General features: G+C 48.0%; 1 protein-coding gene and 1 non-coding gene across 5 annotated transcripts in view; one reads left to right on the top strand and one right to left on the bottom strand.

The window, feature by feature from the left end:
• NEDD4L (NEDD4 like E3 ubiquitin protein ligase) overlaps positions 1-26,821 on the bottom strand; it is a 370,632-nt gene that overhangs the window by 334,991 nt on the left and 8,820 nt on the right. The window lies entirely within an intron of this gene.
• Positions 19,810-19,882, top strand: TRNAE-UUC (transfer RNA glutamic acid (anticodon UUC)). Its single transcript has one exon. It is a non-coding gene; the product is annotated as a tRNA-Glu (tRNA).

The following is a 26,821-nucleotide window of genomic DNA, read 5'->3' as shown; positions in this document are numbered from 1 at the left end:
GATTTCCTTTAGGATGGACTAGTTGGATCTCCTTGCAATCCAAGGGACTCTCAAGAGTCTTCTCCAACACCACAGTTCAAAAGCATCTATTCTTCGGAGCTCAGCTTTCTTTATAGTCCAACTGTCACATTCATACGTGACTTTAATCTAAACACTTAATAAATGCATTATGGGCTTATTCTTTATCTTGAAAAATCATAACACTTACTCTTCTGTGACACGTAGCTGTGACTATTGCTGCTCTGATGTTAGGTGCTCTTAGAAACAGGTAAAAAATCCAGGTTCCAAACTCCCTCTCCATGAAAACAGCACCTGATACCTCACTAAGTGTAAAACTGCAAAATTTAAAGATCGATTTGCACTCCCACCCTTGGGAAAGTCTTCTGCCCCCAACATGTCACCAAGTAACAGAGCAAACGCGGCCAGAAAGAAAAGCCGAATGTAGAGGAAAAAGAGCGAATAAAATCATGTATGACACCCAGATAAGGAACTCAACAAATTAGGAACACAGTACATGTCCAGGAGAAAGCGAAAGCCATTTTTCAAAGTCCGGATAAACAAACAGCTGAGGCTTTGTGTTGCGTGTTTAGTCCTGGGCTGCAATCCCTTTCTGAACCATTCCTTTCTCCAGTGAAAGACACACATTATTTCACGCTCAAATATAAATAGCCTGTCAAATACAGGCAGAGCTTTGTAGATTAGGTAGTTACTGCCAGGTCTAAGAAAGGTATCCTTGGGGAAATGGGCAATTTCAATTATGTACAAAACACATTTGCTAGCGAGAAATTGCCTGGGAAAAGCAGGAAGTTCAGAAGAGTCGGCCAACTCTTAATTACTTCTCCAATATTAATAATTAAGGCAGGTACTCTGAGGTTCAGAAGTAACAGTGGGAACAGGAAAATAAACAAAGCGTGTAGTTCACCTCAGGGCAAGAGGAAGATACGATGGCTTAGTTCTGTGTTTTGACTCAGGTCATTCTGCATGTTTTCAGATGTCCTTCTGCACAAATCATAAGTCTCTTGCTTTAAAATACGGGCTGACTTTTAAAATTTCATCTGGAAGTTAGTTATTTGAAATCTGGGATCCATATCCCCAAACACAGATGAGTTTCCAAAGCGAGTCCACATCCATGGATTTTACTTGCGCTGTAGCTGAAACACCACAAGCTTTATATTCACGGATGGCAGCAGAGGACAACACCCTGGTGATTCTATGGATCACAGGGGAGCTGAAAGGCCAGGGCCGCTTTCATTCCTGGAGTCCTGATGCTGAGGCATCTGGCTGCACGAGTCTCTCAGACCAGGGCCGCTCCCTGCCCGCCCCTGCCTCTCCCCAGCCCCGAAGCAGCTTTTTCATCCTAAGAAGCTTGAGAGAATGCTCCAGGGAACTGCTGCTCTCCCTTCCTGGCTGAGGTCAGGCAAGGGCAGAGAAAAGAACAGTTGTCCTTGGCCTCCACCGACAGGTCCCTCCAGATACCCGGGGAACTTTCGGTCTCATCTCACAAGAGCCAGGCAGCGGGGGGCAGCCCCCCAGGGCCCAGACTCCCTGGTCAGCTAGTAAATGACTTTAGTTTTTCTCTTTTTCTTTCTTGCTTATACTTGATTGTTAAACAACAGAGGGACTTCCAAGGTGGTGCGGTGGTTAAAACTCTACACTTTCAATGCCAGTGGGCAAGGGTTCGATCCCGGGTCAGGGAACTCAGATCCCACATGCCACACGATGAGGTCAGAAAATAAGGGGAAAAGGCAGGAAAAAATTTAAAGTCACAGGTTTAAAAATATGTATTAAATAAACAAACAGAAACCCTCTCTACAGAGAGCCCCTCGACGTGCAATGATTCAGCTTACAATTTCAGGCTCCACAACAGTGCCAAAGCCATTGGTACCCAGGAGGAACAGAGCCTTGATTCTGAATTTCGACCTCTCCCTGGCCCAGTGACGTGCAGAACGCTCTTCCCATGATGTGCCCAGCCAGCGGCCCCCATCACGAAGACGAACAGCTGATACCCTTTCAAACCCTTTCAACCTACTTGTATCCAGACTACCACTCTGCTCTTCACTTTCAGTACTGTCTTCACCAAGTCACGTGAGACAGGGAACACTTCATCATAAAAGAGGAGATCCTGCCCACATGCAGGCCAACAGAGGTGTCCCGAGCATGTTTAAGGTAGATGGGGTTACGCTATGCTGTCCGGGAGGTATATTAAATGCATTTTCGATTTACAATATATATAACTTACAACAGGTTTACTGGGCCAGAAGTCCAACACAGGTGAAGGAAGTTCCGTATTTATAGCATCCAAGTGTGGCTTCTCCCACTAACGCGTGGGGATACTTTGCAAGCAAGCAGCAGGTACAGGAATAAGGAACATCCCCCTGCCTGGCTCTGTGATCTACAGCAACAGATGTTTTCCTGACAAGAGCTATTTCTTCCACGAGTCACCCATGAGGTGGCTCAAACTAATGAGTATATGGCTTCTCACCTCTCCAGACCAGAAAGGTCTCTAAGGCAATATGGCGAGCTGGCAGAAATAATCCTACTTGACTATCCGTATCCGTTTCAGTGTCTCCAAAGTCGTGAGAACCAAAAACCTCAAGGGTTATGAGGTCAAACCAGAAGCTTTTACCAGAATGCTGAAACTTGAGTCAACTACGATTGCTTTGAGATAGCCGTGCACCTGCTGGAGCCAGGTGTCCGGGGGGTGCTCCTCCTCTAAAGGGAATCCTCCATGAGCACTGGATCCCAGCCCTGCCCCTTCCCCGGGGACCACCACACTGCCCCTGCTTCCCCTCCACCGACCCATCCTCTCGGTATTAAAATACTTGCACGCCCTGCGTGCCTGCATGCTAAGTCACTTCAGTCGTGCCCAGCTCTTTGCAACCCCATGGACTGTAGCCCTCCAAGCGCCTCTGTCCATGGGATTCTCCAGGCAAAATACTGGCGTGGGTTGCCATGCCCTCCTCCAGGGGATCTTTCCAACCCAGGGATCAAACCTGTGTTTCCTGTGGCTCCTACATTGAAGGTAGACTCCTTACCACTGAGCCACCAGGGAAGCCTATCAGTTTAAAACAGAAAAATAACTTCGATAACCCAACCCATAGCAAAGCAACTTCTCAATTCTACACATACACACACACACATACCCCTCAACTCTCATCCCTGAAGCTCACAAGTGCCCCCTTACTCCAGGGCCCCCCCCCCAGGACTCCCCTGCAGCCTTCTAAAGCCCTCAGGGGAGCTGGCCAGGTGGTAAAGATCCCAAGAGGCAGACTGCCTGCATGCCATCAAGGTCTCCCTGCTGTGATTAGGGGTAAATCACAAACTTCTCTGAGCCTTAGTTTCCTATTCTACATCATGGAGATAACAGTATTAATAGTGCCTATTTATACCTTTATAGGCTGTTTCGAAAATTAAAAAATGAGTATTATTACCGTCCTGAGGACGGGACCTGGAACGCAGTGACTGTTCCGAGTTAAGTAAATGAGAAAGCGTATGCTCACTCCCACCCATCAGCATGCTTCCAATTCATTACTGTCATCCCATTCCCAGAAGCCTTTCTTCCAGAATTCAACAGCAGAAAATGCTAACAAGGAATGGATCTTTAAGATCAGTCAAGTTATCTCCACTTCAGATATGAAGAAATGAAGGAGAGTAAGGGACTTGCCTGGCAGTCCAGTGGATAAGGCTCCACGCTTCCACTGCAGGGCCTGGGTCCCACCCGCGGTCGGGAACTAAGTGCCCACATGCCACATGGCACAGCCAAAAAATAAAATGGATTTTAAAAAAAAAACGAAATTAAGATGGGAGACGTTCCGTACCTTGCCCAATGTCGTAATTAAACCCCAGAGCTGCGTCAAGATTCCCACGGTGACGAATCCATCAGCATTCCTCGCAGTATTACCAGCAGGTATTTGCCCTGGGTTATGTCTGACATACACCTCACAGGTATAGGAGTCTTAGCACTTCACCACACTCAGCCCCAGAGCGCTCCTACCATCTGGGACAGGAGGCTTTATCAACACTCTTCCATCCACGGTCTCATTTAATCCACCACCCATCGTAAGGTATTATCTTTGCGCAACCGCAGATGTGAAGTGGTGAAGTGAATGGACCCTTCCAGAGACAAAGTCCAGTTTTCCCCAAGCCAGTGTCAATTTTTATTCCCACCATATTGTCTCAGACGGCTGAAAACAGCCCAACAAGGAATGGGCTGACCTACGCTCCCTTCTCACCTTCATCTTCATCCTCTTCGGCAGGACCAGCGCCAGCCGTGTCTCCCAGCTGATCCTGCCATTCTCACATCCAGAAGAGCTCTCTCCCTTCCTTTGTTTAAGCCCTCTGTTTTTACATCTTGTTTTCCCGAAGATCAGTAAAATGTAAATAATTAGCCAGAGCAATACTAGAAATATTTTATTAGTAGTAGGAGCCAGGAAAGCCATTCTCTATGGAGTCAAATTAGATCTTGTGAAGAACAGCCCTGTCAAGGGGGGAGGGGTCGGTTCAAAGCAGAGGGGAACGTCCATGGGGTCCAGTGGTTAGGGCTCCATGTGTCCAGCGCAAGGAGTGCAGGTTCAATCCCTAGTTAGGGAATTAAGATCCCACATGCCGCTCGGCAGTACAGCCAAAAAAATGCCCAGGCTCCTGGGCCCGGCCCCCGCCCTTCTACTTCAGAAGCTCCATGATGGCGCTTGGGAATTCAACCTTGAAAATAATTCCTGCAAGTGATTCATAAGCAAATATTGAATTGTACTCATGTCTGTTGTGTACTTTGAAAACTAACAATAAGATGGGAAGAGGAAACAAGATAAAGCAAATACAGCAAAACAGTAATTACAGACTCCAGGAGGTGAGTAGATGCATTTACTGGATGTCCTTTCAGCTTCTCTATAGGCTTGACCCTGATGCTGGGAAAGACTGAAGGCAGGAGGAGAAGGATGACAGAGGATGAGACGGCTGGATGGCATCACTGACTCGATGGACGTGAGCCTGAGTAAACTCCGGGAGTTGGTGATGGACAGGGAGGCCTGGCAGGCTGCAGTCCATGGGGTCTCAAAGAGTTGGACATGACTCAGGAACTGAAGAACAACAACAGGCTTGAAATTTTTTTAATAAAATGTTGGGGTGGGGGTGGTGGTGGGGACTGGAACACTTCTTAGGATCAGGATTTGAAAACCACTGAAATAAGAGGGAGTCCAACTCTTCTCTTGGTGGAAGGACACCGGCTTTATCGTGATGTCTCACTTTACCTATTATGGAGTGAGCTGAAAGTTACGGAAGGAGCTCAAGAAAATGGAGCCAAACCTCAAAGAGGATCAAGAACAGTCCGCCAGCCCTTTCCTCCCTCTGCGGCCCGCTACTTCTTGCTTTGTATCTTGTTATTCCAGCAAAATAAAACAAAACTGACCACTTGGCCTAATTTTGTCCATTTTACTTTCCTGTGTTAATCCCCAACCCTGAGGCACAGTTCTCGATAGGTCTTTAATTCATAGTAGTTGCCAAGTTGCTCAGTCCTGTCCAACTCTTTTGCAACCCCATGGACTATACACCCCATGCAATTCTCCAGGCCAGAATACTGGAGTGGGCAGCCTTTCCCTTCTCCAGGGCATCTTCCCAACCCAGGGATCGAGCCCAGGTCTCCCACATTGCAGGCGGATTCTTTACCAGCTGAGCCACCAGGGAAGCCCATATGAATGTGCCCAATTTCAGAAAGGAGACTGTCCTGTTAAATATTAAGAATAAAAGTTTAAAAAAAACAACAACAGAAGTAAAGACTTTGCTCTTCATGCGACACTAGCCGCCAGCTCTGCCTCCCACAAAACTGGGCTTACTAGCGCCATGCCAGTCTGGCTCTGACCCAAAATACAGTTACCTCCAGGCTCACATATTTGTGGGCTTCTCAATTTATCAAAAAGTCCTGACCACAAAAAAGCTGACAGGTAGCTTTTCCACTGAGCCACAGCCCAAGGCATCAAGGGAAAGGCTCCTTAGCAATCCAGTTTCCTATGTTTACCAAACGGCATGATCATTTCTCTTGATGTCAGCAATGGTTATTTTCCACGGCACTTTGTGCCAGCCTAATGATTACTTTGTGCGGCCAGAGCAGAGGAAAATCTGTAATGAAATCCGTAATCTCCAACCTCAGACCAAAAAAAAAAAGTCTTAAAACTGTCTCCTGGAGTCTCTTGTTTTTTACTTCCATTTTGCTCTCTAGTACAGGAAATCCTTGTGACTATGATATTCTCTGGTCCAAATACTTTTTATCAATTGGATCTGTGCAAATATACACCTTCCTCCTCAGAAGATAGGGGAGATGAATCCATTACAGAGAAAGTATCTGAGATATGCACAGGTTTTGTTATCGTTGTTCTTATTTTGTCCACACAACTGCTTCTCCGTTCGACTCTTCAGCTCTGGAGACGTCCTTCCACCCGCTGTCCCATCTCTTCCATAGTTCCCAGCACCGTCTCACTCTGAGCCAATCATCCGCAGCAACATCAGCCAACGCTGGCTGAAGCCTTAGCGTCCTCTCTTCTGTGTGTCCATCATTCGGGCTTTGCCTCCTTGTCTCAATATGCAGCGCCATTTCTTCCCTCGAGTCAACCAGCAGAAGACAAGACTTCAGCTTTATTCTTGCTTACTTTGTAAGCAACTGGTTCAACTTTGGGACTGCATACCACCCTTCAGGAGGATGCTTTTTATAGCCTCAAGCTGGTCAGGAGCATCTCCAGGGCATTTCTCTTCACTGTGCTAGTTTTTTCTTAGCACCGTCTTAGGAAGGTGAGAGGAAAATGACGAGGTGCAAGTAGCAAGAATGGGGAGAAACACCGACACATCCAACAGCAAAGAAAGCCGAAGCTCCTGCAAGAATCAGAACAGCCTGCACCACCCTCTCAGGATGGAGCGGCGCTGCTACGCTGCTCCCTCAATCCAGCGCCACGGAAGCCGACCCTGCCAGGGGCAGCAGGGCGGAGAGGCAAAATCAGATGCAGAGTGAAGAATGCAACCCAAGGCACAAAATGCCCAAGGTCTGCACAGGCCAGATGCTGAAGCCTATGACACAATCTTCTCAACACCCTAGATACACCTGGACGTGCCTCTACCTAGATATTATTTTTAACAAAGTTCAGTTGCTCAGTCGTGTCCGACTCTTTGCAATCCCATGAATCGCAGCACGCCAGGCTTCCCTGTCCATCACCAACTCCTGGAGTTCACTCAGACTCACGTCCATCAAGTCCGTGATGCCATCCAGCCACCTCATCCTCTGTCGTCCCCTTCTCCTCCTGCCCCCAATCCCTCCCAGCATCAGAGTCTTTTCCAATGAGTCAACTCTTCACATGAGGTGGCCAAAGTACTGGAGCTTCAGCTTTAGCATCATTCCCTCCAAAGAAATCCCAGGGTTGATCTCCTTCAGAATGGACTGGTTGGATCTCCTTGCAGTCCAAGGGACTCTCAAGAGTCTTCTCCAACACCACAGTTCAAAAGCATCAATTCTTTGGCACTCAGCCTTCTTCACAGTCCAACTCTCACATCCATACATGACCACAGGAAAAACAATAGCCTTGACTAGACGGACCTTTGTTGGCAAAGGAATGTCTCTGCTTTTGAATATGCTATCTAGGTTGGTCATAATTTTTCTTCCAAGGAGTAAGCGTCTTTTAATTTCATGGCTGCAGTCACCATCTGCAGTGATTTTGGAGCCCCCAAAAATAAAGTCTGACACTGTTTCCACTGTTTCCCATCTATTTCCCATGAAGTGATGGGACCAGATGCCATGATCTTCGTTTTCTGAATGTTGAGCTTTAAGCTAACTTTTTCACACTCCTCTTTCACTTTCATCAAGAGGCTTTTTAGTTCCTCTTCACTTTCTGCCATAAGGGTGGTGTCATCTGCATATCTCAGGTGATTGATATTTCTCCCACATCATATGAAATGCTGGGCTGGATGAATCACAAGCTGGAATCAAGACTGCTGGGAGAAATATCAACAGCCTCAGATGTGCAGATCATACCACTCTAATGGCCGAAAGTGATGAGAAACTAAAGAGCCTGTTGATGAGGGTGAAAGAGGAGAGTAAAAAAGTTGGCTTAAAGCTCAACATTCAAAAAATGATATGGCATCTGGTCCCATCACTTCATGGCAAATAGGAGGGGGAAAAGTAGAAGCAGTGACAGATTTTCCTTCCTTCATCTCCAAAATCACTGAGCACGGTGACTGCAGCCATGAAATTTAAAAATGTTTGCTCTTTGGAAGGAAAGCTATGACAAACCTGGACAGCATATTAAAAAGACATCACTTTGCCGACAAAGGTCCATATAGTCAAAGACAGAGTTTTTCAAGTAGTCATGTACAGATGCGAGAGTTGGACCGTAAAGAAGGCTGAGTGCAGAAGAATTGATGCCTTCGAACTGTGGTGTTGGAGATTCTTGGGAGTCCCTTGGACAGCAAGGAGATCAAACCAGTCAATCCTTAAGGAAATCAGTCCTGAATATTCATTCGAAGGACTGATACTGAAGCTGAAACTCCAATACTCTGGCCACCTGACGCAAAGAGCCAACTTATTGGAAAAGACCCTGATGCTGGGAAAGATGGAGGGCAGGAGGAGAAGGGGGTGACAGGGGATGAGATGGTTGGATGCCATCACCAACTCAATCGACGTGAGTCTGAGTAAACTCCGAGAGATTGTGGGAACGGGGGAGGCCTGGCATGCTGCACTCCATGGGGTCACAAGAGTCAGACATGACTTAGTGACTGAACAACATTGAGGTTTAATTCCTATATCATAAAATCTGCCCTTTCCAAATACACAATTCACTGATTTTTAATATATTCACAAAGCTGTGCATCTACCACCATTAGATAATGCCAGAAATCTTTTATCACCCCAAAAGAAACTTCATACCCATTATAGCACACCCTATTCCTCGCCGCCACCAGCCTACAGCAAATACTAGGCTACCTTCTATCTGTGGATTTGCCTGTTTTAAACACTTTAAATAAAAGTGTGGCTTTTTGTGTCTGGCTTCTTTCACCTATCATAATGTTGTCAACATTTCCTTTCTAGTTCCTCTACTTTTCAACTCCAGAACTTTTTAAAAACAATCTTTATTTTTTTTTAATAATCTTTACTTCTTTATTCACATTTTCTATTTGGTGATACAGCATTCCATATTTCCCTTTAACTCTCTAGATGTGGTTTCCTATATAACTATCAAAGCAGATTTAAAGTTTTGTGTAGTATATCCAATACCCAAGCTTCCTTAAGGAGAGTTTCTGTTGACAGCTTTTTTCCTGCGTTTGAGCCGTGTTTTCCTGCTTCTTTGGGTATCTTGCAATTTGCTGTTGAAAACGAGACATTTAAAGTAATATATTGTGTCAGTGCGTGGAAGCAGAATCCAGATTTACTGTTATGAACCCCAGGGTTGTTTGCTGTTGCTGTGTAGTGATTTCTTGGACTGAGCCTTATCAAGTCTGTATTTTTGGTGCATATGTGGCCACTGAAATCTCTGATTAGTGACTTAGTGGTTAAGTACTAGTTGAACAGAGATTTCCTTAAATGCTTTGAGCTAATGAATCTCACAGCCCTTACCAAGGGCTTCTGTGAGTGTGCTGGGGCAGTTTCCGTGTTCCGCCAGCCAGTTCACAACTCCACCTGTGTTGGTGAGTCCCTCAGTCATGCCCGACTCTTTGCGACCCCATGGACTGTAGCCCTCCAGGCTTCTCTGTCCACGGAATTCTCCAGGCAAGAAGACTGGAGTGGGTTGCCCTTCCCTTCTCCAGGGGATCTGCCCAACCCAGGGATGCAACCAGGTCTCCGGCACTGCAGGCAGATTCCTCACCATATGAGCCACCAGGGAGGCCCATAACCCTGCCTTAGTCTTCACTTTCTGCTGTGCAGAACCTCAAGGCCGGTCATAGGTGGAAACTTAAGGCCAGTACTGGCTGGGCATGTGCAGAGCCTTGTAGATGCCCAGAAATATGCTGGAACTCTATAAGGCTCCCGCTGGACATTCCATCCCCAGGTTTTTCTTTCAGCACTTTTTGATCAGTTAATTGTTGGCCCTAAATAGCAACAACACCTCAGGCACCCGTGATGAAACAATCGCAACTGACCATTCTCCACCAATGTGCAGTGGAGTGGGGCCCTTACACAAAGTGTGTTCCAAGTCAGATCAAATAAAGACAAGCCCTAAGAATGGAGCGTTCACACGGGCTGTCAGACGGGTGACACTTTCTTGGAAAGAAGCGGGCCTCTGGAGGAGCTCCAGCTTTGTGCTCGCCCACCCAGTGGCTACAAGACTGCTGGTTTTCACTGCCGCCAGAGCTGCAAGGCCACTGGCTTGCACGGCCACCATGGAGCTGGGGCGAGGAGGACGGGATCCACACAAGTTGAAACACCACGGGAAGCCCAGTGCTCCTGCTGCACTCAAGCAGCTGTTCTTGAACAAATGTTACTCTTTTTGTTCCAAGTCTTTAATTTCCAAAGTTTTGGAAAAGTTGACATTGATGTGTCTTGCCAGTGTTCTCGCTGCTTTAACAGAGGAGACTTTCAGAGGTCCTTACTCTACAGTTGTGGGATTCCAAGGCCCTTCCCTGGTGACTCAGATGGTAAAGAAGCTGTCTGCAGTGCGGGAGACCTGGGCTCGATCCGGGGTTGGGAAGATCCATGTAGAAGGGAGTGGTAACCCGCTCCAGTATTCTTACTTGGAGAATTCCATGGACTGAGGAGCCTGCTGCTACTGCTGCTAAGTCACTTCAGTCGTGTCCGACTCTGTGCGACCCCATAGACGGCAGCCCACCAGGCTCCCCCATCCCTGGGATTCTCCAGGCAAGAACATTGGAGTGGGTTGCCATTTCCTTCTCCTGGTGGGCTACAGTTCATGGGGTCACAGAAGAGTCAGACACAACTAAGCGACTAACACTTTCACTTTTTCACTTTTCTGGGTTCCTGTGTAATTTTAGGGCGGTGGTAACCACCATTTTCAACTCAGGATCCCTGTGTCAGTCAGCATACAGAGTTAACACTTCATAGTCGTATTCTGAGAGACTGGTATTCCTCCAAGAGCATGCCCAAGAAAGATCCAGAAAATTCACAATCACGGCCCTCAGATCCAGCCAAACTTTCTTCCTTGGGAATCCCTAGGACTGCTTCCTAAAACTGAGCTAACAAGAGAGAGGAATGATTCAAATATGGAGTACTTTTAGTAATAAGTCTCCCACGTTATTAAAAATCTATATTGACTCCAACATCTGAAAGTTGGTTCCCGGTGAGATGGCCTCATTTTCAACCTTAACATCGCTGGTACTCAGCTACTTGAAAAGCTGTGGAAATAAAGGCTTTCACAAGAGTGCTTCCTCCACTGCTAATACTTGCTGAGGAAGGGCATAAAGAGACAGTCATCTTTTCTAAGAAGCCACGCTAGAGAGGAGCATGAAACAAGAAGCCAGGGGAATGCATCCTTTTCCAAAGGAAAACTGAAGGAGCCAGAGCTGCCGCGGCCCCATCCCGTCCCCACTGTCAGCGTGCAGCCACATCACTCGAGCGCCGAGCCTGGGCCACGGCCACACACCGCAGGGACGTCCCTCAAGCTCCTCCCTTTGTTGCATGAGTAATGGGAAAAGAGAAGAGAAACAGTAGGTGGAGAATGTTGACATCTTCCCTTGGTAGGTCTATCAGTCTTCTGCAGAGCAAGTTTGAGGCAAGAGGTAACACCCAACCCAAGAACATTTAGAGAATCTGCTCACGTGGGTCTGAATGGCCCGAGGATCATATTCACTCTTGCCTCACCGAGCTCCCTCACTTTGCAAGTAACCATTTCTCCTCTTACCAGGTGGCACCAGCGGTAAGGAACCCACCAGTCAATGCAGGAGACCTGTGGGTTCGATCCCTGGCTGGGGAAGATCCCCTGGAGGAGGAAATGGCAACCCACTTGAGTATTCTCGCCTGGAGAATCCCATGGACAGAGGAGCCTGGCGGGCTACAGTCCATTGGGTCTCAAAGAGTCGGACATGACTGAGTGAGTTAGGACATTTTCCTCTCCGCTGAGACGAGAAACAAATTGGGATTGAGAACAGTGAGATGCTTCTGTCCTTTGTGTTTAAAAATTCTGCAGCCCTGCTGCCAAACGGTGTAGCCCCATTTTTGCCTCCAGGAAATCCCACCCCTGGGCTCAGCTCCCGACCCTCACACAGTCCACCTGCATCCCCTGCTGCCTCCACCAGCTGCCATCCGGGATGCTCGCATTCCAGGCAGGCTGAGAAGTGCCAGCTTCCCAAGTCGCCTCGCCTCGCCTCGCCTCGCCTCCCATCTGCCAGACGCTGCAGGACATCTCCTCTCTAGCTTCCACTGCTCAAACAGCTCTGCTGGGACACTAATGATACGTGAGAAAGCACGACACATGCGGGCAGTCTCGGAAGCCCTGGAAGCCTTGCTCAGTTCCCGCAGAGCTCCTCAGTTCACTTCCTCGCCTAGAGTTTGCTTTCTTAGCTAAAAGACCCTAGTCCATGAGAACCACAGGTGTGACAAGGAATCCAGGTGTACCTTCAGGTTCCCCCAGTCAGGTGTGCCAGGTAAGCCAGGTGTACCCCCGCAGTGGTTCACCCCACCCCACCCCACCCCACGTCACTGCTTTAACTACAGCATGTCAGACCATCCTGTGATAACTCCTCAAATGCAAACAGCACATAGGCGATCACAGGGCTAAGCCGTGGTATTAAGACTGGGGACTTCCGCGGAGGTCCAGAGGTTAAGACTCCACACTTCCACTGCAGGGTCCTCAGGTTTGATCCCTGGCTGCGGAACTAAGATCCCATACAAAACATGGCCAACAACAAAAATAAAACCCTTCTTTGGAAGCAATTATCTTTATACAGACATATGTACACACACATACTTCCCCATTTCCCCTTACTGTCACTCTTCAAAGCCTGAGATCAGCACGGTATTTCATACATATATGCCTCCCCAAAATTGGTCCCAACACTTGCAAGTATGATATGTAAATGTGGGCTTCTTCCCAGCCTTGCTTTGGACGAGGCCTCCACGCTGCTCGATCGGAACCGCAATCCAGCAGCAGCAGCCGCCGTCAGTCGGCCTCCGTGGAGCCGCGCTGTGTTCTGCCAACTCCTCACTGGCTCTACACTTGTTCATTCTTGGCAGAAACCAAGACGCACTTAGACGTGAACATTCACTTTCAGAGCATATTAGAAAAGCATTTAAAGATGACAGGCTCTGACTTATACCCTGTACTTTCAAGGGTGTGGGTGTGTAAAAGGGGATCTAAGTTCACAAACCGCCCCCCTAAAATAAACACAGCCCCCAAACAATCTGCAGCATTTGGGGAGAAAACGCTCTTTGAGCCACTGATTTCCTAGCATCTAGCAATCACCGTCAGAAGTAAAACCCAGAACCTCCTAACTTCTATGAAAATGGAGGCTCCGAAAAAGGATTCCCAAAAGGCTTCAAGAAATGTCAGATGCAACAGGAAAAGGGACAAGCAACCGAAGCGACTATGAGGGGAAAAACATTAAGAACATGTATATGTATTTCTACTGCATAAAAACCGACCAGGAATTTCTGCTCTTTCACTTCTCTTAACGGAGAGCAAGATTTACCAAGCTCCTCTCCTGATTCTTATTCTACAGGCATAAATAATAAATGCAAGTGAAGCCGCTCAGTCGTGCCTGACTCTGTGCAACCCTGTGCACTGTAGCCTGCTAGGCTCCTCCATCCATGGGCTTTTCCAGGCAAGGACACTGGAGTTGCCACTTTCCAGGGACTGAACCCAGGTCTCACGCACTGAGGACCCTCTCTACTGTCTGAGCCACCAGGGAAAGGACGTGGCCAGCTCTTCGGCTGTAACACTGAGAAGTGTGGTGTGCCGGCACAGCCGCCGTGGGGCCCACAGCACTATTCAACAGTCGGTCATCAGTCCACACCTGGAGTCCCACGTTCTCTACAGGAGGAGTGCCACTGAGGCCCACACGTCCCATTATACCCGACACCCTGAGTGGTTGGCAAGCGTGTCTTCCCCGGGGGATAAACTTAACTTCTAGAAACAGCTTCAGAGTCAGCCATCCTGACGAAGATGAGTCTTCAACCCAGTTAAGACCATTTAAATAAGGTGCTATTATAACGTAAGGAGGCTGAGATGGCTGGTAACCTGGCTGAGAAGGCAGTTTTGACAGAGTAAGGATTGTGACCAACCTAGATAGCGTATGAAAAAGCAGAGAAATTACTTTGCCAACAAAGGTCCATACAGTCAAAGCTATGGTTTTCCAGTAGTCATGTATCGATGAGAGAGTCGGACTATAAAGAAGGCTGAGAGCCAAAGAACTGGTGCTTTCAAACTGTGGTGCTGGAGAAGACTCCTGAGAGTCCCCTGGACTGCAAGGAGGTCCAACCAGTGCATCCTAAAGGAAACCAACCCTCAATATTCATTGGAAGGACTGATGCTGAAGCTCCAATACTTTGGCCACCTGATGCAAAGAGCCAACTCATTAGAAAAGACCCTGATGCTGGGAAAGATTGAAGGCAGGAGGAGAAAGGGATGACAGAGGAGAAGATGGTTGGATGGCATCGCCAACTCTGAGCAAACTCTGGGAGATGGTGAAGGACAGCGAAGCCTGGTGTTCTGCAGTCCACAGGGTCACAAAGAATCGGACATGACTGAGTGACTGAACAACAACTCAGAGGATCAGCAAGGATCTCACTGATCCGTGGTTACCTCATGAAGAGTAGAGGCAAGGCCTCCCAAGAAACCACCTCGAAATGCAATGCTCATTTGGACAGCCAATGTCCAGTGTTGTTCAAATAAGTTGCTCCTTGTTTTACTGTCATCCCTGGCTAAGATAACCAAAGGGAGAAAGGCATCTTTTTAAAGGCAAGAATCCTAAAGTATTAGTACAACTTTAGAGAAGTACAACCACCAGTGTTTCGCTGAGCACCCACTCGACACTGAGCAGAGCACCCCGGTGCTGCCTTCCTTGTCAGGGACTCGAAAGCCAAAAAACAAAAAAAAAAGTTTTGTTCACCCTGAAAACAAGACAACAAAAGCATTTATTGCTTGGAAAATCAGCAAGGTCGTCTGATGGTGGCAATGGAAAGAGGGTTGCTGAGGAATGGAAAGATTAGAGCCTGACTGACTTGTGTTCTTTAAGCAGGAAAATGCTCAGTATGAAGCTAAAGGCAAGATGGCTACAAGAGCAAATGGCAACCGTGGCCCCGGACGCGATGGACAGTCGACGTTCTCAGCGCGGGTGGTCACTGGGCCAGGAGTGAACCATCTGTATTCTGAAGAGTCACAGTGTCTGATGGCAGAGCTGATGGACAAAATACGCTGGCTGTCCAAAGAGGCGCCACCACCCACCACAGTAACCATCCCTGCAGGGTGAAGAGTGAGGACCACTTCTGGTCCAGGAAGCCTCAGGCCATGACGATCTTAATGTTTTAATACAAATACATTCGAGACCATCAACACAGCCACATTAAGTAATGGAGGGCTCACCACGATTTCTGGGGCTAAAGCCAGTCTTGTCTTCACAATCAAGAGGGCGTCAGTAATGCCTCTATGTCTCCAGCTAACAAGACTTCAGGTCACTGGTGTCTCTACGCACTAAGAGCACGTGGTACAAGAAAAGCCTGAACAATGGGAACAAAGGAAAGCAGAGGGAGCAACCAACACCTGGCACATGGTAGGTCGGGAGGAGAAGCCTGTCCAGCAGCCAGGACGTCCACAGACGGCGCTGTGGCCTTAGCAAGTCAGCACCACCTGCCACCTTGAAAACCATGCAGTTGGGACATCCCTGGCAGCCCGGTGGCTACCACTCTGTCTGCCCACTGGCGGGGGCATGGCTTCCATCCCTGGTCGAGGACCTGAAGATCCCATATGCCATGCGGCGTGGCCAAAAATATTTTAAATCAGGAAGTTAATTTGAAGACTCCTGAGAGTCCCTTGGACCGCAAGGAGAGCAAACCAGTCCATTCTGAAGGAAATCAACCCTGAATACTCATTGGAAGGATGGATGCTGAAGCTCCAATACTTTGGCCACCTGATGCAAAGAACCAACTCATTGGAAAAGACCCTGATGGTGGGAAAGACTGAAGGCAAAAGGAGAAGCGGGCAGCAGAGGATGTAATGGTTGGACAGCATCTCCAACTCAATGGACATGAATTTGAGCAAACCCCAGAAGATAGTGAAGGACAGGGGAGCCTCGAATGCTGCAGTCCATGGGGTTGCAAAAAGTCAGACATGACTTAGTGACTGAACAAAAATCTCAATTGAATTAGGTCGGGAATCGGATCTGTAATGAAACTGTGTGTTGGTTACCGTGATAGTTACGGTGATTTATGCACTATAAACATGTTCATTCCTCCTTTAATGTTTGGATATATTTTAAGAAATATTATAATAAAAATAATTTAAGTCAACCCATGAAATCCTTACTGATGTTCTCTCTCAGGAGGGTGTACTTTATTCAGGCCTTAAAAAAAAAAAAAACACTATATAATTTTTGCCTGCTGTCTTCCCACTGCTGAGAAGGAAACCCATGATTAACTGTCCTGCCTAAGGCAAGCAATATTAGAATAAGGTATTCCTCATCAGGAAGTTTTGAAACAGGAAAAAAAAAAAAAAACCTAAGCCAAATCAGGTAAGCAATGAGTAACAGTAACATTAATATAGTGAAATATAAGTGAAAGAGGAGAGTGAAAAAGCTGGCTTAAAACTCAACATTCAAAAAACTAAGATCATAGCATCCAGTCCCATCACTTCATGGCAAATAGATGGGGAAACAATGGAAACAGTGAGAGACTTTTACTTTGGGGGGGGGGGGGGGGGGGCTCCAAACTCACTGCGGATGGTGCCTGCAGCCCTGAAATTAAAAGACACTTGCTCCTTGGAAGAAAAGCTATGAACCACCTAGACAGCATATAAAAAGCAGAGACATTACTTTACCAACAAAGGTCCGTCTAGTCAAAGCTATGGATGGTTTTTCCAGTGGTCATGTATGGATGTGAGAGTTGGACAATAAAGAAAGCTGAGTGCTGAAGAATTGATGCTTTTGAACTGTGGTGTTGGAGAAGACTCCTGAGAGTCCCTTGGATTGCAAGGAGATCCAACCAATCCATCCTAAAGGAAATCAGTCCTGAATATTCACTGGAAAGGCTGATGCTAAAGCTGAAATTCCAATACTTTGGCCACCTGATGCGAAGAACTAACTCCTTGGAAAAGACTCTGATGCTGGAAAAGATTGAAGATGGGAAGAGAAGGGGATGACAGAGGATGAGATGGTTGGATGGCATCACCAACTCGATGGACATGGGTTTGAGTAAGCTCTGGGAGTTGGTGATGGACAGGGAAACCTGGCGTGCTGCAGTCCACGGGGTCTCCAAGAGTCAGACACTACTGAGCAACTGAACTGCACTGAATTAGTGAACATATCATGATATTTTTGTCATTATTCTTCAATACTGAGCTCAATTTAGAAGTGCTCTTTTTATTGATTACCCCTGCCATTTCTCTGTCAAAATGTCCTGTGACTTCTTCTGTGTTATAGGAATGAGTCTACACAAGGAATCTGAAAAGGAAACACCACACTCAAGCTCAGTGTCGTATGCAGTAAAATCCCGGCCAGCAACCAGCGCACTGTAAAGTTTGAGGTCCTCCTTTTCTCCCCTTTTTTTTTTTTTTCTGATTTTCTATGTATACTTGAACTCTTCTAACAGAGAGCTAAAGATCCTGCTGTTGGCTCACCGAACTCCTAAGCGGTTACTTTCCAGCAGCACTGGCGTCAGAGTGGAAGGTGCAGCCAACAGGTATCGCCCAAAGAAGCACTGCCCGGATGCGGGAGCCCCAGCATCTTTCAGGACAACAGATCCGAGGGATACAGGACAGAAACTGCACACTCACTGGATGGGCCCAGCAGCTCAGGCACTGGGGTGCTATGAGGCCGGACACAAATATTAACAGGATTGGGGTCCACATGGAGAAATCAGGCCCACACACACCTATCTCGGGCTCAGCAGGGCAGCCTCATTCAGCTCACCACCCAAAGACCTCAAAATGCACAACCTTGAAAAGCCCAGTGACCTGGCGTTAGACAGTTTGACTGCAAAAACTCTGTCCCTGGGGCTCTATCATCCCAGGCCACCAAGGAAGGCTGCCGGGAAACCAAAGAGCCACCATTAAAAAGCAGACAGATATCGAAATGCCACACTCTCTACAGAAAGCCCTCTAGTCAATTCAGACCACACTAAAACTGACTGATTCTCAGAAGGCCTTTTTACCTCTAGCAAATCAAGGTATTTTTAATAGTTCTGCTACCTCTAAACCCAGAGTGGTTATGAATGACCCTCCCAACCCCTCCTCCAAGGGATACTCCATAATTGAATCACTGAGAAGCTGCAATAGTTAATATGCACAGGGAAGAAACAGGAATTTATAACTAAATGGGAAGTTATCATTTTCCCATTTTACCTGAATTTAACAACAGTATTTTTAACAGGCAAAGATGGTGCATGTGCATATCTGCAGGAGAAAAGCCGACATCCAGACAGTAACTCCTGTGAACTCCCCGCTAGACCTTCGGGACTGGGAAATTCGATCCTGTGCAGAGCTGAGTATAAATAACCACCTTCCTTCCTGCCTGCTCCAGTCTGGAGCCAGCATGACAGAGACACAGAGCCCCACAACTCAACATGCCTCATCCTCTACAGCCTTGTGAGGAACAAAACCGCAGGCGAACTGAAAAGGGCACATCTCCATCTGGGACGCCGAAGACCCAGGTTCAAATTCCGACTCTGGCCCTCACTAGGCCCTGGGACTTTGGTCAAGCCACCCATGCTTGCTAAGCTTTGCGTTTCTCATCTGAAAAACATGAAAAAGAGTATTTAAGAACCCCACGTGTTTGGTGGATGGATGATATTAGATAATCGTGTAAAACTGGTCCACACTAGAGCAGGGTTTCTGCAACCTGGCACTACTGGTGTTTGGGGCCTGCTAAGTTTTTATTGTGGGGGCCTTCCTGTGCTTTGTAGGATGCTTAGCATCATCCCTGGCCTTACCCATGGATGCCAGGAGCATCTCCCAAGTTTTAACCACCAAAAGCCTTTCCAGGTACTGCCAAAGGTTCTGGGGGGTCAGGGGGGCTTACCACCCAGTTTAAAACCACTGTACCTGGTACTTAGTAAATAATTTAAGAAAGGGTTTCTCCCTCCCATCCAGTAGTCACCTGAAACAAACCTGGGGGGAGGGGGGTGATGGTTATTCTAGAATTTTCCCTTTTTCTAGTCTAATCGGTCAGTAGTCACACACAACGCCTTCTGCCTTCCACGTGCCTCTGGCTTTTACTCTCTGCCTCCTGCACCCCCATGCGGTCAGTCCCAGGGCCACGGCCACCAGCTCTGCCCAGGTAGCTATGGGACCGCCCACCGCGGTCCACCTCCTCGTCCATTCTCTGCCGGCTGCGAGGTGAACGTGAAGAAAGCACAGCTCTAACGAGCTCTCACCGTGCCCCAGAGGATAAAGCCCCGGTTCCCTGACAAGGTCCACGAGGCTGTTCCCAGATAACCACCTCCTCCTGTGACTCTGGCCACTCGGGCCTCACGGGTGCCCCCTCTCCACTCCCTGGAGACCTGCCCTGAGACACCACCGAGTGCTGGTCCCACCCACAGGCTCTGGAGCCCGACTGCCTCGGTTCCAGTCCTGGCTCTGCCGCTTCCTAGCTCTGTGACCCTCGAGCAAGTTAGCTAATCTCTTTGTGCCTCAGTTTGCCCACCTGTGAGATGGTGATAAAGTACCCACCTCCAGGACTTCCCTGGTGGTCCAGTGGCTAGGATTCTGCACTTTCAATGCAGGGGGCCCAAGTTCAAACCCTGGTCAGGGAACTAGATCCCACATGCCACAACTAAGAGCCTGCATGGCCAAATAAATAAGTAAATATTTAAAAAAAAGAAGAATTTACAAAATACCCACCTTCAAGGGCTGTTGTGAAGATTTTGCAAGTTAGTTTTTGTCAGATATACGCATCAGCACCTAGCAGAGGAAAAGTTCCCAACTTTTAACTACTGGCTTATTTTAATCCAAAACTCAGCTCAGACGTCACTGTTCGAAGCCTACACCAGTTTTCCCACCCGCCTTCACGGCCCAGACTCAGCTGCCCTCCTATACAGTTATCGCTACTACCGCACTGACCACAAGTGGCTGCTGTCCACGTTCCTGTCTCACGTAGATCAGACCCTCCCTCGGAGCAGGGGCTGTGTGTCACTGACCACCTCAGTCCCCAGCACAGCATCAGGTCTCACGCGTGTCCGCTCCACGCAAGCCAGAATCCCAGACTGGACAATCTCAGCAGATCAGCCAGTCCAAAAAACAAAGCCCTTACTTGTCCATGCCACACAGACCTCCCCTCCCTTCTCCTAGTCTAGGCCATTACTTCAGATTTTCTTAACTGTCCTCCTTCCCTACAATTCCAACTGAAAAGACCTCCTGCTTCTCCAAGCCCCCTCAAAATACGAAGACATTCCAAAGAAGAAGGGCACTTTGGATCATTTTACACTGGTTTTTATTTTCCACAGATTTCTTAAAGGCCAAAGGAATCCTTGAAACTGCCATTGCCCAGACCAGAATATCTGCTTGAAACCGTCACTTTGCAGAATTAAGGTCACCTGGCAAAGCAGCACAATGTCCTTGTTACCCAGGTATTAAAAGTACCACAAGACTGGGAAACTGGGATAAAGTAGGAGTTTGGGATTAATATATACACATTACTAGATATAAAATAAACAAGGACCTACTGTATAGCATAAGGAACTATACTCATTATCTTATAATAAACTATAATTGAAAAAATCAGAAAGAATATATATACACATATATACATGTACAACTAAATCACCTTTGATGTACACTTGAAACTAACAATACTGTAAATTAACTATACTTCAATTTTTATTTTATTTTTTTTTTTTTGGCTGCACCACAAGACTCGAGGCATATACGATCTTAGTTCCCCGACCAGTGAGTAAACCCAGGCATTCAGCTGTGAGAGTGTGAAATCCTGACCACTGGACCGCCAGGGAACTTCCTATACTTCAATTTTTTTTTTAATTATTAAAAAAAACGAACCAAAAAAAAAGATTCGGAACCTGGGAAGTCCCTCCTCCCTGGAGCAACAGGATATTACCAATGTTGGGACTTACCAACCCACCTCATCCCATTCATCAAATCGTCCATTACCGGTCACTCCTGCCCCTTCCTGCAATTATTAATCTTTTTGTGTCCTAAGACCAGCCTCATTCTAACAAGACAAGTGCTTGTTATGAAAGAACAATATACAAAATCTAAGACTATACAAGGGCTTTGAGTGGAGAAATAAGGTCTGAGAATCTGAAAACGTGAACTGTGAACTCATCAGAACAGTACTTCTCACACTTGATGTTCAGTTCAAAAGGTAAAACATTCTCAAAGCCCCTTTCTTTGCTAACTCAGATTCTTCGGTTGATATTTCATTTATACAAATGTAAAACTAGGTCTACATCCAATGATGCTCCTTGCCACCAAGCTGGTTCCACGCAGCCCTGCTACATCGTATTTGATGTCTAAACTCATGTCTCCAACACCTTTTCAACTGCAGACAGAAACTTCTGTTCGCATCACCAGGCACACGATGATTTGGCCTTCTCCGGGCAGGAAGATATTGCTGGTGTACTGAGTCCATTCTGGTCTTATCCCCTTAGTGTGCGCGTACTGAGTCCATTCTGGTCTTACCCCCTTAGAGTGCGTGCATGCTCAGTCATGTCTGACTCTTTGCAACCCCATGGACTGCAGCACCCCAGGTTCCTCTAGCTTGGGGTTTCCCAAGCAAGAATACTGGAGTAGGTTTCCATTTTCTTTCTCCAGGGGATCTTCCTGACCCAGCGATCGAGCTCTTGCCTCCTGCTTCTCCTACGCTGCCAGGCAGATTCTTTGCCACTGAGTCACCAGGGAAGCCCAAGCAGGTATGTTACTCTTAACATAATCAAAACACACCTTTGGATCTCCCCTTTTCCCCTTACTATTAGGTAAGAAACTGGTGTATTGAGCCCACCTAACTGCTCACACCAAAACCCTGGGTGGTAACTCCATATACGTCTATCAAGACCCAGGCACTTCCTCCAAAATACAGACCAGACCCATCCACCTCACCACATGGCACCATGCCCTTCCTCACACCTCAGCCAACCATCACCTCCCGACCAACCAACCAGTACTGGAGATTCCGGACTGGTCTCCCTGCTTTCTTTCATGTCCTTCCCACAACAATCCTTTCTCCCTAGAGGCGCTTCACAAATTAGATCCTGCTACTGCTCTGCTTAAAACCCTCCAATGGCTCCGCAACTCTGAGAAAAACCCAGCCCCCCAAATCAGCTCCTGTGGCCTCTGTCCACACCCCTGCCCCACACGCCCCAGGCACCCTGCTTCTCTCTCTGCTCCTCAAGCCTCTGTGTCTGCTATCCACCCACCCTGTCCCCCGTAGTCTGGAATATTCTGTCCCAAAACCTCGAGTAGCCATCAACCCCTCACTCAGGTCTCCGCTGAACTCGTCGTACTGTGGGTTCTTGGACAGCATGGACCCCCTCCAGGACACAGGGCGGGGGGGGGGGCACTCTGCCCCCCTCAAGGATGTGAAATTTGCAAAAACGCATCAGAGCTTCTCCCTCACGGCCACATGGCAGACGCTCACGCCACTCAACCTCACTCCCCACCGAGGCTCTGACTCTGGGAGGAGGAACACCGCACTTCCCAGCATCAGAAACCACTTCCTGTGTTTGGGGATTCCCACAGCCCGAGTTCCGGGGCCAGCTTGGGCCATCCCCCAAGACAGAAACCAAAAGTCGAAGAGGGGGAAACAGACCCTCCCAGCAGTGAGGCGGTGAGCTCAGTTAGAGGTTCCTGCTGGACTTTTCCCACCAGAGACACAAGCAGAGTGGGCAGAAAAGAGGCAGTGGAGCGGGCCTGAGGCTTCTGTCCTTCCCAAGTGTGCCTGCAGGACTGGCTCTGGGCTGGCTTCTGGGAACTTGAATGCACACAGCTCCATCCACTAACACAAATGTGCCCCCAGTGGTGAAGGGTGCCCAGACTGTCTGTGCCAACACCTGCCCTCCTCCTGGGAGCTAGAATTTTAGTATGTGGTAGGCAGGCGGCACTGACACAATCCATTCCCAACACAAAGCTTGGGCACTGGGTCTCTGCCCTGGGAGACAGTATCTCCTCCACGTGGTCCCAGCAGTGGTCAGAGGAATGGAGCACGCCCTGCCTGACGCCCCTGGAGGAGGCCTCTCGGAAGCTCCCCGCTGATCTCCGATGTCACTCCAGGCACCTTTATTTCTTTAGTGATTTCGCTCTGCTACCCTTTTGCTGTAACCAGCTCTAACTGTGAGTGGACCCGTTTCCAGGTCTTAGGACTCCTCCTACGGGATCACTGAGCCTGAGAGTGGCTGAGTTGACGCCCACCACAAGTAGGGAACAGGAGGGCTGAGGCAGTTACAACAAGAGGCACCCCGCCACATGGCAGCCAAGGGGGCGGGGACAGTGTGGGAGGCGGCATACAGTGTCCACGGTCCCTGGGGCCCCGTCGGATGCTCCCTGCAGGCTCACTGGCTGCGATCCTGCGTGTCCAGCTTCTCTTCATCCTTGACCACCGGCCAGGCCTCACTCTCCAGCTTGACAGGTACTTCTGGGCTATGCAAAATGCCTTCAGTAAATCCTGTTCTGCTCAAATCCATCAGAGTGGGTCTCTGTTGCTTGTAATCAAGCGTCCCCAACTATCAAAGATTCTGTGATACAAACTACACTATAAACAAAATTGGAATGTCCAAAGAGGGCCGGGGCAGGTAGAGGGTCCTGTGAGTCCCACGATCCCAGTCCAGAGAAGGTTCTGCTGAGCAGAATGAGTTTAAGTGCCCTGCTTTCTGTTACCCAAACTTGGTGCCTCTTCATTCGAGACTATTTTTCAAATCACCTCAAGGCAGAAGCGATGGGATGCGCAGGGCATAGAGACCTGTCACTAAGACACAGAAATTCCCAAAGCAGAGAGTTCATCTGGATAAGATCACTGGCTGTCATTTACCAGCCCATGGAATTGACCGGAAGCAAAAAAAAAAAAAAAAAACCTGGAATCTAAGTTTTCATGATTCAATACTGCCAAGTATTCCACTCAACTGATACCAGCCTTCAGCTATTGAACCCCCAGACATACCACCCTGAAGTCACAAGCTCTCACCCAAGCAGGGCCCCCGAGGAGGGGGCTCTGCTGGCTCCCATCCATCTAGGTGCAGCTGCAGGAGACAGGGATCAAAGCAGACCCTCACAGTGGACACACAACAGCAGAGCCGGAAGCGCCCGGACCGGCTGAGCAGTGAGAGCTCCTGGCTACTCCTGTTCCACCAGCAGCCATACCCTGAGATTCCTTATCTGCTCCCTCTCCAAATGGGAGGTTTATTGTAACATCTTGTTCCTTATTCGCTGCCAGAGGCTGGACGGATCTAGTGACCAACTACGTCAGAGTCACTAGACATTAAAAAAAAAAAACAACCTTTCAGGTGGAGAAGTGGCAGGGTGTCACCCAGAGATCTCTGCCACACTTAAACAAATACTTGGGCCGCCTCTCTGGGGAAAGGGAGTGTGCGATTCCATGAGGCCATGGACATTTCTGAAGGTGGATGAATTACCCAACAGGTGCACTGTGGGGCCACCACGGGGCTCACCCAGCTCAAGGGCGGGACCAGTAAGGCAATAAAGGTAACCCCACCCCCGCCTTCCCACTGGCTGGCTGAGGGATGCGCAGATCTCAGCTTCTGTGGGCCAGGGAGACACAACGGGAGATTTCCTGGCTGATTATGGGAACGAGATTTTCTTAATCTTAAGCAGAAAGCCACAGGAGGTGATTATCTTCCCTCTGCAAGTAGAAAAGGAGAACAAAGCTCTAACTGCCACTGGCAGCCAAACTCAGACCAACAAAGGCTCTGAACCGGGCCAGGCTGTAGACAGCAGAGTTGTGAAAAACGGACTCGATTCCCCGATGAGGTCACTGAGCAGGCACGTGTCCTACGGTCCAGGTGGGAGCTTCTTAACAGACACATCATAACTGAACAAGAGAGATTAAGGCTGCAGTTGCTGTGACAACCACCAAGAGTCTACCATAACACACAAGGTTGACGTTGGCCAACTTCAACTTTGGGGGGATGAGGGATGCGGGGGAGATAAGCGAGTGAAGGATCTACCACCACGTGAAATACACTTACCAGCTGGAAGATGCATCCTTATTTCAGAAATACTAAAAGCCGCATGGGGAGGGGGGATAAAGACACGTCCCAGGTTAGCTGTTACATGGCATTGGCCAACCCTGCCCTTCCGTTCAGGAAGGAACCACCATGAAACAGACCCTGGGAAGCAATGACACTTGAGGGACGCTACTCAGCTTGAAGGCAAAACAATGAAGGGCTTCCGGCCACTCTATTATTTTCACCTAAGACTATGGCTACGTGTAGTTATCACTTTGATATCTAAACGCTCAATTTAGATAACACCTCAATGAGGCAATTACGTAATGACAAGACCTCTCCCTCAAAACCCAAGAAAAAATAGAAACAAATTTGAGTTTGATCACAGGCCACACTTTTCATAGTGCGCACAGGAGAAAGTTAGAACACTACTAAAGATTCAGACGACGTCTGTGCAACCACAAGACCCTGAAGGATGAAAGTGCAAGCCGTGCGTGTCCATAGCAGAGAAACTGAAACACCTGGTTTGCAAGTTGCTGGGTGAAAAAAAGAATCGGATGTAACATCCACTTTTTCTGAAAAAATAACCAACCTTCTACCCCTCCCCTCCACTTCCCACGGTGGGAGGCTCCTAGAAGGCACCACTGGCAGCGCAATGACCTCGACATCCTCGGACCCAAAGCACAAAGGGGGCTGCTGACAAAGCATGCCCAACCCAGCAAACACTATCCAGCTGCCCAAAGCTCGAAGTATCTACATCAAACACTATCCAGCTGCCCAAAGCTCGAAGTATCTACATCAAACACTATCCAGCTGACCAAAGCTCGAAGTATCTACCATCTGGGAGGTTTCTTTCTGCCTCATTTTCAGACTCACTCTTACGTTAAAGGGGCAGGGGCGGGGATGGGGGGGTGGTGGGTAGTTCGTAGTAGAAATACACAAAACATTTAGCAAGCAAAGAAAGAAAACCAAAAGAATGGCAATCCCTCTGCCCAAAGATAACTGCCATCACTATCACGGGTTGGTTACGTTCCTGGTCATGTTTCCTCAGCATAAACACTTTAAACCACAATAGGATTCTACTGTTGTGAAGAGACAGCACACCCACTGTTTCGTAACCTACTTTTTCCACTTATTATATTACCGACATCTCTATGTTATTAAACACCCTTCACTCTCCCCCCACCCCTCTGCCACCCTCGTGGCTGCACAATAAATAACATTCTCCATCTCACTTCTCCCAGCAGAGAAGGAAAAGCTTTTAACTCCAGCTTAAATGTTCTCTTTTGCTAATAACATGCAGACAATTAAGACCCCTATTTCAAAGGCAGGCAGCACAGCCCATACCAACTTCTTAATCATCAGCATAAACATACTCTAGAACACACAGAGTTCAGGTCCCTCTGGGTACAGCTCCATCCAAGAACCACATTCATTTATCATCAGGAGTTAACAGGCGGAGGAGGAGACACAGCCAGTTCAAAGTTTAAAAACCACCTGACTGACTGTAATCACAGCCGCCTCCAATGATCGCACACAGCATAGAAAGCACAAAAAGAATGA

Source organism: Ovis aries, chromosome 23, assembly GCF_016772045.2.
Source record: "Ovis aries strain OAR_USU_Benz2616 breed Rambouillet chromosome 23, ARS-UI_Ramb_v3.0, whole genome shotgun sequence".
In the NCBI taxonomy this organism is placed as follows: domain Eukaryota; kingdom Metazoa; phylum Chordata; class Mammalia; order Artiodactyla; family Bovidae; genus Ovis; species Ovis aries.
This window is presented reverse-complemented; position numbering and strand designations above follow the sequence as displayed.